Raw genomic sequence first — 13237 nt, 5'->3', positions numbered from 1 at the left:
TACCAATGGTGATAAAGTGCAATTCTGTCTCAAAAAAAAAAAAAAAGAAGAAGAATGGCCCCACCAGTGGCTCACGCCTGTAATCCCAACACTTTGAGAGAGTGAAGTGGGAGGATTGATTGATTCCAGGAGTTCAAGACTAGCCTGGTCAACATAGAGAGACACCATTGATTTAAAAAAAAAAAAATTTTTTTTTTTTTTTTTTTTTTTGAGACAGAGCCTCAAGCTGTCACCCTGGGTAGAGTGCAATGGCATCACAGCTCACTGCAACCTCCAACTCTTGGGCTCAAGCTATTCTCCTGTCCCCGCCTCCCTAAGTAGTTGGGATTACAGGTGTCCGCCACAGCACCGCTATTTTTTTGTCGCAGCCATCATTGTTGTTTGGCGGGCCCAGGCTGGATTCGAACCCATCAGCTCAGGTGTATGTGGCTGGCACATTAGCCTCTTGAGCCACAGGCGCCGAGTCAATTAAAATTTTTTTTCTTTAATTAGTGGAATGTGGCTTAGCGCCTTTAGCACAGTGGTTTCATTGCCAGCTAAAACAATGATGATAACTGCAACAAAAAATAGCCGGATGCAGTTGCGGGTACCTGTAGTCCCAGCTACTTGGGAGACTGAGGCAAGAGAATCACTTAAGCCCAAGCGTTGAGGTTGCTGTGAGCTGTGATGCCACTGCACTCTACCCAGGGCGACAGCTTGAGCCTCTGTCTCAAAAAAAAGGCTGAGCATGCTGGCACGCACCTGTAGTTCTAGCTACTGCGGAAGCTAAGGGAGGAGTATCACTTGAGCCCAGGAGTTCCATCACTGCACTCCAGCATGGGCAACAGAGAGAGACCATTTCTCTAGAAAATAAATAAATAAATAAGAATAATACAAATCAAGGGGCTGTATGATATAGGGGAAAGAGCCCAGACACATGCCCCTGCTTTACCAAATAATGTGATCTTTGGTAAATCATCCTCAGCACTTTGTAACTCTCTCACAATATTCAGCAAATTTTCAGAATGTTGAAGTAAATGTGGCTAGTATGACAGTTAATGCGTGGATTCAAAACATTCAGACATGTACAGGGAAAGACCAGGAGAGAGTAAGAATCCTTATGAAGTTTAGACAAATTCTACAGTGACAGTGGCAGTGGAAAGAAAGCAAGGCAGGGAGAGGGTGGTCTGCAACTGCACAAGCGTGGTTGGCCCATTCTGTCCTTTGTTTCATCTCTGACACCAGTGTGTCTCCTTGTCTTTTCCCTATTTAGCAAAACTTAAAAACAAACAAGAAAACCTTAAAACTCCACTGTCATTACTCCTGCATGTTACCATGTGAAAGTATTATTCTCAGAATGTTAAAAATTTGAAATAGACCTGTAGCACCTATGGCTCAGTGGGTAGGGCGCCGGCCCCATATACTGAGGGTGGCGGGTTCGAACCCGGCCCGGCCAAACTGCAGTAAAAATATATATACATATTTAAAAATTAATTTGAGGGCAGTGTCTGTGGCTCAAAGGTGTAGGGCGCCGGCCCCATATGCCGGAGGTGGCGGGTTCAAACACAGCCCCAGCCAGAAACTGCAAAATAAATAAATAAAGTAATAATAATAATAATTTGAAATAGACCTCTATTTCCAGTGAAGATGTAGTACAAAGGACTGGACCTTCTTTGATAAACAACCAGAAAACTACAAAACACAGAATCCTCACAGTGTGCAGACATTGGACAAGAGGCAGCCTAAGACTAGGAAAACAAACAAACCAAGCCACAGGCGCTACAGGTCTATTCCATCCCTGGCTGGATGCTTAGAGACTATTGATGGATGGTAGGTTCAGAGAAGGGGCTCACAACAAGGATGGTGGTCTCAGGGAGACTAGGAAGTGAACATGAGGGCTGGGAAGTCTGTGAGACCTGGAAGCTATGGGACATCATTCCAGAAAGGAGGGTATCTGCAGAAAATGAGCTCTGGAAATCTGTGAGGAGTCCCTTTGAGTGTTTGCTAAGTATGTAGCTATGCACATGTAGAATGAAACTCCACAGAGCTGGGCATTGGGCAACCAAAGATTTGTAAACTGAAAAATTCCCAGAGTTCGCACAGGCCCTGAAGATATTTAATCTCTGACCAGCCAAGATAGGTTCCTTAGAGATTACCAGGGCCTTACAGTAGGAACCTGAGGGAGCATGCCTTAGTAATAAGTTCATTCCACCCCTGGAATGAAGGCTGCCCTACATCTGCCTTAGCAAAACTGTAAAACAAACCCCAGCCAGAAATCAGCCAAGGATATAGGACTCAACCCCACCATCACCCAACAAGATCTAATCAACATTTAACAAACACTCCACCCAACAGTAGTGGAACACAACTATTAATCAAGCAACCAAAGAATATATGCCAAGAAAGAGCATATCGTGAGCCATAAGACTAACTTCAGGCCATGCATGGTGGCTCATGCTTATAATTCTGGCACTCCGGGAGGCTGATGTGGGAGCACTGCTTGAGCTAAAGAGTTCAAGACCAGCCTGAACAAGAGAGAGACTCCCATCTCTATTAAAAATAGAAAAATTAGCAAGGTGTTGTGGTGGATGCCTATAGTTCCAGCTACTTGGGAGGCTAAGGCAGGAGGATCGCTTGAGCTCAGGAGTTTGAGATTGCTGTGAGCTAGGCTAATGCCATGACATTCTAGCCTTGGCAACAGAGTGAGACTCTGTCTCAAAAAAAAAAAAAAATACTACATCAAATTTCAAAGAGATGAAGTCAGACAGAATATGTTCTCTGACTACAATGGAATCAAACTGGAAATGAATAACAAGAAAATAATGAGAACATCTCCAAATACTTAGAAACTAAATAACACACATTTAAAAAGAAATCTCAGCTTGGCACCTGTAACTCAAGCAGCTAAGGCACCAGCCACATACACCTGAGCTGGCAGGTTCGAATCCAGCCCAGGCCTGCCAAACAACAATGACAACTACAACCGAAAAATAGCCAGGCATTGTGGTGGTCACCTGTAGTCCCAGCTACTTGGGAGGCTGAGGCAAGAGACTCACTTAAGTCCAGAAGTTGGAGGTTGCTGTGAGCTGTGATGGCACAGCACTCTAATGAAGGCAACAGCTTGAGGCTTTGTCTCAAAAATAAATAAATAAATAAATAAATAAAAATAAATTGCTTAAGCCCAGGAGTTGGAGGTTGCTGTGAGCAGTGATGCCATAGCTCTCTAACAAGGGCGACAGTTTGAGGCTCTGTCTCCCCCCACCAAAAATAAATAAATAAATAAAAATAAATAAAAAGATATCTCAAGGCTTGGTAGCTGTAGTACAGTAGTTACGGTGCCGGTCACATACACCAAGGCTGGCAGATTTGAACCCAGCCCAGGCCAGCTAAACAACAATAACTACTGCAACAACAAAAAAATTGCTGGGTGTTGTGTCAGAAGCCTGTAGTCCCAGCTACTTGGAAGGCTAAGGCAAGAGAATTGCTTGAACCCAAGAGTTTGAGGTTGCTGTGAGCTGTGATGCCATAGCACTCTACCCAGGGCGACATAGTGAAACTGTCTCAAAAAAAAAAAAAAAATCTCAAGTAAAATTTTAAAAATACATAAAAATGAATAAAAATATATGGGACAAAAAAAATATATATATATAAGACAAACTAAAGCCACACTGAAAGTTATAGCCCCAAATGCATCTGAAACTAGAAAAATCTCAGATCAATCATCTAAGCTCACACTTTAAGAAAATAGAAAAACAAACCCACAGCAAGGAGAAGCAAAGAAATAATAATAAAAAAGGGAGCAGAAATCAATGAAATTGAAAACAGAAAAACAACAGAGGAAAAAAATAAAAAAACAAAGCTAGTTCTTTGAAAAGCCAATAAAATTGATAAATTTTTGATGAGACTAAAAAGAAAAGATACAAATCATTAAAATCAGGAACAAAATGGGGAACACCACTACAGACCCTACAAACATCAAAAGGATAGTAGGGAATACTGTGAACAACTCTACACACATAACTTTAACAATGTATGTGAAATGAGCTAGTTTCTCAAAAAGCACACGGATCACCACACCTCACCCAGTGTTAACCAGGTAATTTGAGTGGGCCTATGATTATTTAAAAGATGGAATTCAGCTCAGCGGCTGAAGTGCTTATGCGGCTAAGGTGCCAGCCACATATACCAAAGCTGGGCATTGTGGCGGGTGCCTGTAGTCCCAGCTGCTTGGAAGGCTGAGGCAATAGAATTGCTTAAGCCCAGGAGTTAGAGGTTGCTGTGAACTGTGATGCCATAGCACTCTACCCAGAGCAACAGCTTGAGGCTCTGTCTCAAAAATAAATAAATAAAATAAAAATAAAATAAAATAAAAAATGGAATTCATAAAAAAACCTGAATTCATAATTTGAACTCTAGAAAAAGAAATCCCCAGGCCCAGATGGTGTCAATAGAGATTTCTAACCAACACTTAAGCAGCCACACCATTCTATAGCAGTATATAGAGTTTTTTCAAATTCATCTTATAAGGCCAGTATTACCCTAATAACAAAGACAGAGGAAGATAGTACCGAAAAAGAAACCTACCAAAATCCTTAACAAAATATTAGCATATAGAATATATCAATATGTAAAAGAAAATTATACACGTGACTAATTTGGATTAATTCTAGGAATGCAAGATTGGTTCAATATTGAATACTAATCAATGTAATCCACCATATTAATAAACTAAAGAAGAATAATTACATATAATGCCAATTGATGCAGCTGAAAATAATAAAACATTGGTGAAAGCAAAGAAGAGCTGAATAAATGGAGAGACATACTGTATTTGTGGATTAGAAGACAACATAAATAAAGAAGTTACTTCTCCCCAAGCTGATACACAGATTTTATACAATTTCTACCAAAATTTCTAGCAATATTTTTTGTGGATATACACAAAATTATTCTGAAATGTATATGGAAAGATAGAAATTAGGGTAGCCAAAAGAGTTCTGAAAAAGAAGAATAAAATGAGAAGAACCATACTGCCCAGTTTTAAGACTTATCTAGCTGTAGTACCGAGACCGTGTAGTATTGGGGAAAGCAGGGACATGTCTAGTGGCACTAAGTAGAGAACCCAGAAATAGACACACCTAAGTACAGAAATGATTTTAGACAAAGATGCAAAAACATTTCAAAGGAGAAGTATGATCTTTTCAATAAATGGTACTGGAGCAATTGGATAGCCATAGGCAAAAAAATGAACCTTTGCTCAAATCTCACAGCTGACAGGAAAATTGATTCAAAATGAATTATAAACTTAAATATAAACATAAAACTATAATATTTTTAGAAGAAAATATGGGAGAAAATGTCTGGGGGTTGGTACTTTTTTTTTTTTTTTTTGAGACAGAGCCTCAAGCTGTCACCCTGGGTAGAGTGCCGTAGCATCACAGCTCACAGCAACCTTCAACTCCTGGGCTCAAGCGATTCTCCTGTCTCCACCTCCCAAGTAGCTGGGACTACAGCCACCCGCCACAATGCCTGGCTATGTTTTTGGTCACAGCCATCATTGTTGTTTGGCGGGCCCCAGGCTGGATTCGAACCCGGCCAGCTCAGGTGTATGTGGCTGGTGCCTTAGCCACTTGAGCCATAGGCGCTGAGCCGAGGTTTGGTACTTTTATACATAATACCAAAAGCACAATGGCAAAAAGAAAAAAAGTGATAAATTGCATGTTTTTCAAAATTAAAACTTTTCTTTCTATGAGAGATATTATTAAGAGGATGAAAAAATAAGCTATAGAGGCTCAGCGCCTGTAGCTCAGCAGCTAGGGTGCCGGCCACATACACTGGGGCTGGAGGGTTCAAACCCGCCCTGGCCTGCCAAACATTGATGACAACAACAACAAAAATATCTGGGCATTGTGGGAGGTGCCTGTAGTCCCAGCTACTTGGGTGGCTGAGGTAAGAGAATCGCTTAAGCCCAAGAATTTGGGCTCTCTACCGAGGATGACATAGTGAAACTCTGTCTCAAAAAACAAACAAACAAAAAAAAACTACAGACTGGGAGAAAATATTTGCAAATCACATAAATGACAAAGGACTCATATCTAGAATGCATGAAAATAAAGTTCTTTCAAAATTAAACAATAAAAAATATTCTATTACAAACTTGGTGTTTTTAATGAAAAAGGTATGTCAAATAAGCACATTAAAAGATGTTCAACATTACTAGCCATTTGCAGGCATCCTCAAACTGCGGCCCGCGGGCCACATGAAGTGGTGTGAATTGTATTTGTTCCCGTTTTGTTTTTTACTTCAAAATAAGAGATGTGCAGTGTGCATAGGAATTTGTTCATAGTTTTTTGTTTTAAACTATAGTCCGGCCCTCCAACGGTCTGAGGGACAGTGAATTGGCCCCCTGTTTAAAAAGTTTGAGGATGCCTGCATTAGGGGAATGAAAATAAAAATCATTATGAGGTTTTTTGTTGTTGTCATTGTTGCTGCCACTGTTTTTGTTGTTGTTGCTGCTGTTTGTTTTTTTGAGACAGAGTTTTTCTCTGTCGCCTTGGGTAGAGTGCAAGGACATCATCCTACCTCAATGCAACCTCAAACTCCAGGGCTCAAATGATCCTCCAGCCTCAGCCTCCCAAGTAGCTGGGATTATGTGCTACTGCACCCAGCTAATTGTTATATTTTTAGTGGACACGAGGTCTTGCTTTTGCTCAGGCTGGTCTTGAACTCCTGAGCTTAAGTGATGCTCCCACCTTAGCCTCCCAGAGTGTTAGAATTACAGACATGAGCCACTGAGCCCAGCCCATTATGAGACATTATTTTACACCTATTAAAATGGCTTAAAATAGTGTCAATACCAAATGTTGCAAAGATGTGACAAAACATACATTGCTCATAAGAATGTAGGATGGTACTGCCACTCTGGGAAATAGTTGTTTAGTGACTTAACAAACTAAACGTACACTTTCCATATGACCCAGCAGTTGTACTCCTGGGCACTCATCCCAGAGAAATGAACACTTATGTTCACACAACCTATACATGAGTGCTTTATTTGCAATAGCCAAAAACTAGAAACACCCCAAATGTCCTTCAGTAGATGAGTGGTTAAACAAACTTGTATGTCCATGTATGGAATACTAGTCAGCAATGTAATGAGTTATTGATATATACAACAACTTAGATGGATGTTAAGGGCATTATGCTGCATGAAAAAAACAAATTTCGAAAGGCTATGTATATATGATCTACAGGTGCCAGCCATAATGCCCAGCTATTTTTTTTTTTTTAAGAGATGGAGTCTGGAGCTTGCTCAGGCTGGTCTTGAACTCCTGAACTCAGGCAATCCACCTGCTTCCTGACTCAGGCAATCCACCACCTCCCAGACTGCTAAGATTACAGGCATGAGCCATCACACCTGGCCTTCATAATTTTTTTTTTTTTTTTAGCCAGGGCTGGGTTTGAACCCACCACCTCTGGCATATGGGACTGGCGCCCTACTCCTTTGAGCCACAAGTACTGCCCTTCATGATTTTTTTTTTAAGCAGAGTCTCACTCTGTCGCCCTGGGTAGAGTGCCATGGCAGCATTATAGCTCAAAGCAAGCTCAAACTCTTGGACTTGAGCAATTCTCTTGCCTTGGCCTCCCCAGTAGCTGGGACTACAGGCACTCACCACAACACTTGGATAATTTTTCTATTTTTAATAGAGATGCGGTGCGGAGGGGTCTCTCTCTCTTGCTCAGGCTGGTCTTGAACTCTTGAGCTCAAGCAATCCATCCGCCTCAGCCTCCCAGAGTGCAAGGATTACAGACATGAGCTGCTGCACCAGGCCTTAGTTTTTGGTAGAGATGGGGCTTGCTCATCTTCAGTCTGGTCTCAAACTCCTAAACTCAAACAAGCCACCCACCTCAGTCTCCCAGAGTGCAAGGATTACAGGCGTGAGCCACCATGCTGCCCGGCCCATTTTATTTACCTATTCTAGTTCATGTAGTATAGTGGTATATTATGGTGGGTTTTAATTTGCGTTCTCCTGATGACTAATAAGATCGGGCATCTTTTATTGTGCCTATTTGCTGCTTGTATATCCTGTTTGATGAAAGATGTGTTGGAATCTTCTGGCCATTGAGCTAGTTTCCTTTTACTGCTGCAACAAGTCACAAATGTAGTAGTTTAAAAGAGTACAAATTTCATGACAATCAAACATTTCACTTAATTACTTTAGAGAAAAATTTAGAAAGATGATATGGTTCCCTCAGTCTTACTATCTTTGTAAAAGGGTAAAGACATTCCAAAAGATCAGATGCATAGAATATACTTGTCCAAATATTCCCTAGTGCCTGAAACTACCTCTTCTGGGATTCTTTCTCTGACTTGACCACACAAAGATGTTTATTGAGTTCTAGCTATGTACTAGAAGCAGTGAGATTTCACCCATTTCTAGAATGTACAATTCTATTTATTTATTTATTTTTATTGTTGGGGATTCATTGAGGGTGCAGAGGCCCAGATACGCTGATTGCTGTTTTGTTAGGTAAAGTCCCTCCTATAATTGTGTCCTACCTCCAAGAGGTATGTCACATACCTTCATTTATTTATTTTTTGAGACAGAATCTCTGTCACCCTGGGTAGAGTGCCATGGAATCATAGGTCACAGCAACCTTAAACTCTTGGGCTCAAGAGATCGTCTTGCCACAGCCTCCCAAGTAGCTGGGACCACAGTGGCCCACCACAACACCTGACTAGTTTTGGTATTCTTTTTTTTTTTTTGTAGAGACAGAGTCTCACTTTATGGCCCTCGGTAGAGTGCCGTGGCCTCACACAGCTCACAACAACCTCCAACTCCTGGGCTGAAGTGATTCTCTTGCCTCAGCCTCCCGAGTAGCTGGGACTACAGGCGCCCGCCACAACGCCCGGCTATTTTTTGGTTGCAGTTTGGCCAGGGCCGGGTTTGAACCCGCCACCCTCGGTATATGGGGCTGGCGCCTTACTGACTGAGCCACAGGCGCCGCCTAGTTTTTGTATTTTTTTTTAGTAGAGACGGTGTCTCACTCTTGCTCACATTCCACTGGTCTTGGACTCTTGAGCTCAAGTAATCCACCTGCCTCAGCTCCCCAGAGTGCTAGGATTATAGGCATGAGCCACCACACCCGGCTTAGAATGTATAATTCTAATAGCAGAGATCAAAGTTTAAATTGAATGGTAAGAGCATGATAGAATTTCACCTCCCAATTTATTGAGACTGAAGTCCCTAGTAAATGCTGTGTTTACAGGCACAGAGAGATGGGAAGACAGTTAAGAAAGGGAATATTGATGGCAATTAATTAGGAAAAAGACTAACTTTACAGTGACATTCACCCCCCAGAACACTTAAGTGTTTTCTTCATGCCTACTACTGTGCTGAAGAATCCACATACTGCAAATTTCTTTTCTTTCTTTTTTTTTAGGTTAAGTGTTAACATCCTATAGCTCTGTGGGGATTTTTTTTTTTTTTTATTGTTGGGGATTCATTGAGGGTACAATAAGCCAGGTTACACTGATTGCAATTGTTAGGTAAAGTCCCTCTTGCAATCATGTCTTGCCCCCATAAAGTGTGACACACGCCAAGGCCCCACCCACCTCCCTCCTTCCCTCTTTCTGTTTCCCCCCCATAACCATAATTGTCATTAATTGTCCTCATATCAAAATTGAGTACATAGGATTCATGCTTCTCCATTCTTGTGATGCTTTACTAAGAATAATGTCTTCCACTTCCATCCAGGTTAATACGAAGGATGTAAAGTCTCCATTTTTTTTAATGGCTGAATAGTATTCCATGGTATACATATACCACAGCTTGTTAATCCATTCCTGGGTTGGTGGGCATTTAGGCTGTTTCCACATTTTGGCGATTGTAAATTGAGCTGCAATAAACAGTCTAGTACAAGTGTCCTCATGATAAAAGGATTTCTTTCCTTCTGGGTAGATGCCCAGTAATGGGATTGCAGGATCAAATGGGAGGTCTAGCTTGAGTGCTTTGAGGTTTCTCCATACTTCCTTCCAGAAAGGTTGTACTAGTTTGCAGTCCCACCAGCAGTGTAAAAGTGTTCCCTTCTCTCCACATCCACGCCAGCATCTGCAGTTTTGAGATTTTGTGATGTGGGCCATTCTCACTGGGGTTAGATGATATCTCAGGGTTGTTTTGATTTGCATTTCTCTAATATATAGAGATGATGAACATTTTTTCATGTGTTTGTTAGCCATTCGTCTGTCGTCTTTAGAGAAAGTTCTATTCATGTCTCTTGCCCATTGATATATGGGATTGTTGGCTTTTTTCATGTGGATTAATTTGAGTTCTCTATAGATCCTAGTTATCAAGCTTTTGTCTGATTGAAAATATGCAAATATCCTTTCCCATTGTGTAGGTTGTCTCTTTACTTTGGTTATTGTCTCCTTAGCTGTACAGAAGCTTTTCAGTTTAATGAAGTCCCATTTGTTTATTTTTGTTGTTGTTGCAATTGCCATGGCAGTCTTCTTCATGAAGTCTTTCCCCAGGCCAATGTCTTCCAGTGTTTTTCCTATGCTTTCTTGGAGGATTTTTATTGTTTCGTGCCTTAAATTTAAGTCCTTTATCCATCTTGAATCAATTTTTGTGAGTGGGGAAAGGTGTGGGTCCAGTTTCAGTCTTTTACATGTAGACATCCAGTTCTCCCAACACCATTTATTGAATAGGGAGTCTTTCCCCCAAGGTATGTTCTTGTTTGGTTTATCAAAGATTAGGTGGTTGTAAAATGTTAGTTTCATTTCTTGGTTTTCAATTCGATTCCAAGTGTCTATGTCTCTGTTTTTGTGCCAGTACCATGCTGTCTTGAGCACTATGGCTTTGTAGTACAGACTAAAATCTGGTATGCTGATGCCCCCAGCTTTATTTTTGTTACAGAGAACTGCCTTAGCTATACGGGGTTTTTTCCCGTTCCATACAAAACGCAGAATCACTTTTTCCAAATCTTGAAAGTACAATGTTGGTATTTTGATAGGAATGGCATTGAATAGGTAGATGGCTTTGGGAAGTATAGACATTTTAACAATGTTGATTCTTCCCGTCCATGAGCATGGTATGTTCTTCCATTTGTTAATATCCTCTGCTATTTCCTTTCTGAGGATTTCATAGTTTTCTTTATAGAGGTCCTTCGTTAGGTATATTCGTTAGGTATATTCCTAGGTATTTCATTTTCTTTGAGACTATGGTGAAGGGAGTTGTGTCCTTAATTAGCTTCTCATCTTGACCGTTATTGGTGTATACAAAGGCTACTGACTTGTGGACATTGATTTTATATCCTGAAACATTACTGTATTTTTTGATGACTTCTAGGAGTCTTGTGGTTGAGTCTTTGGGGTTCTCTAAGTATAAGATCATGTCGTCAGCAAAGAGGGAGAGTTTGACCTCCTCTGCTCCCATTTGGATTCCCTTTATTTCCTTGTCTTGCCTAAGTGTATTGGCTGGAACTTCCAGCACTACGTTGAATAGTAAAGGTGACAGAGGACAACCTTGTCTGGTTCCAGTTCTAAGAGGAAAAGCTTTCAGTTTTACTCCATTCAGTAAAATATAGGCTGTGGGTTTGTCATAGATAGCTTCAATCAGTTTTAGAAATGTGCCACCTATGCCTATACTCTTCAGTGCTCTAATTAGAAAAGGATGCTGGATTTTATCAAATGCTTTCTCTGCATCTATTGAGAGGATCATGTGATCTTTATTTTTGCCTCTGTTAATATGGTGGATAACGTTTATAGACTTGCGTATGTTAAACCAGCCTTGCATCCCTGGGATGAAGGCTACTTGATCATGATGAATGATTTTTTTGATGATAAGCTGTAATCTATTGGCTAGGATTTTGTTGAGAATTTTTGTGTCTATGTTCATGGGTGAGATTGGTCTGAAATTCTCCTTTTTGGTTGGGTCTTTTCCTGGTTTTGGTATCAGGGTGATGTTTGCTTCATAGAATGTGTTGGGGAAGATTCCTTCTTCCTCAATTTTTTGGAATAATTTCTGCAGTACAGGAATAAGCTCTTCCTTGAAGGTTTGATAGAATTCTGGAGTGAAGCCATCTGGACCAGGGCATTTTTTGGTTGGAAGATTTTTTATTGTTTCTTTGATCTCAGTGCTTGAAATTGGTCTGTTCAGGAGCTCTATTTCTTCCTGGCTGAGTCTAGGGAGAGGGTGTGATTCCAAATATTTATCCATTTCTTTCACATTGTCAAATTTCTGGGCATAGAGTTTCTGGTAGTATTCAGAGATGATCTCTTGTATCTCTATGGGATCAGTTGTTATTTCCCCTTTATCGTTTCTGATTGATGTTACTAGAGATTTTACTTTTCTATTCCTCGTTAGTCTGGCCAATGGTTTATCTATTTTATTTATTTTTTCAAAAAACCAACTCCTTGTTTCATTAATTTTCTGAATGATTCTTTTGTTTTCAATTTCATTGATCTCTGATTTGATTTTGGATATTTCTTTTCTTCTACTGAGTTTAGGCTTAGATTGTTCTTCTTTTTCCAATTCCATAAGATCTCTTGTGAGATTGTTGATGTGCTCTCTTTCTGTTTTTCGAATGTAGGCATCTAAAGCGATGAATTTTCCTCTCAAAACTGCTTTTGCAGTATCCCACAGGTTTTGGTAGCTTGTGTCTTCATTGTTGTTATGCTCAAGGAAGTTAATGATTTCCTGTTTTATTTCTTCCTTCACCCATCTGTTATTCAACAGAAGATTATTTAGTTTCCATGCCTTTTGGTGGGGTCGAGCATTTTTGTTAGAGTTGAGTTCCACCTTTAGTGCCTTATGGTCTGAGAAGATACAAGGTAAAATTTCAATTCTTTTGATTCTGTTGATATTTGTTTTGTGTCCAAGGATATGATCAATTTTGGAGAATGTTCCATGGGGTGATGAGAAGAATGTATATTCTTTATCTTTGGGATGAAGTGTTCTATATGCGTCTATCAAGCACAGTTGTTCTAGGGTCTCATTTAAGTCTCTTATATCCTTGTTTAATTTCTGTTTAGAGGATCTGTCCAGCTCTGTAAGAGGAGTGTTAAGGTCCCCTGTTATTATGGTATTATCAGATATCATATTGCTCAGACTGAGTAAGGTCTGTTTCAAGAATCTGGGAGCATTTAAATTGGGTGCATAGATATTTAGAATTGAAATGTCTTCTTGTTGTATTTTTCCCTTGACCAATATAAAGTGACCATCTTTGTCTTTTTTGACTTTAGTTGCTTTAAATCCAC

This window comes from Nycticebus coucang, chromosome 18, assembly GCF_027406575.1.
Source record: "Nycticebus coucang isolate mNycCou1 chromosome 18, mNycCou1.pri, whole genome shotgun sequence".
Taxonomy (NCBI): Eukaryota; Metazoa; Chordata; class Mammalia; order Primates; family Lorisidae; genus Nycticebus; species Nycticebus coucang.
The sequence above is the reverse complement of the archived record's forward strand: the minus strand, read 5'-3'. Positions refer to the sequence as shown.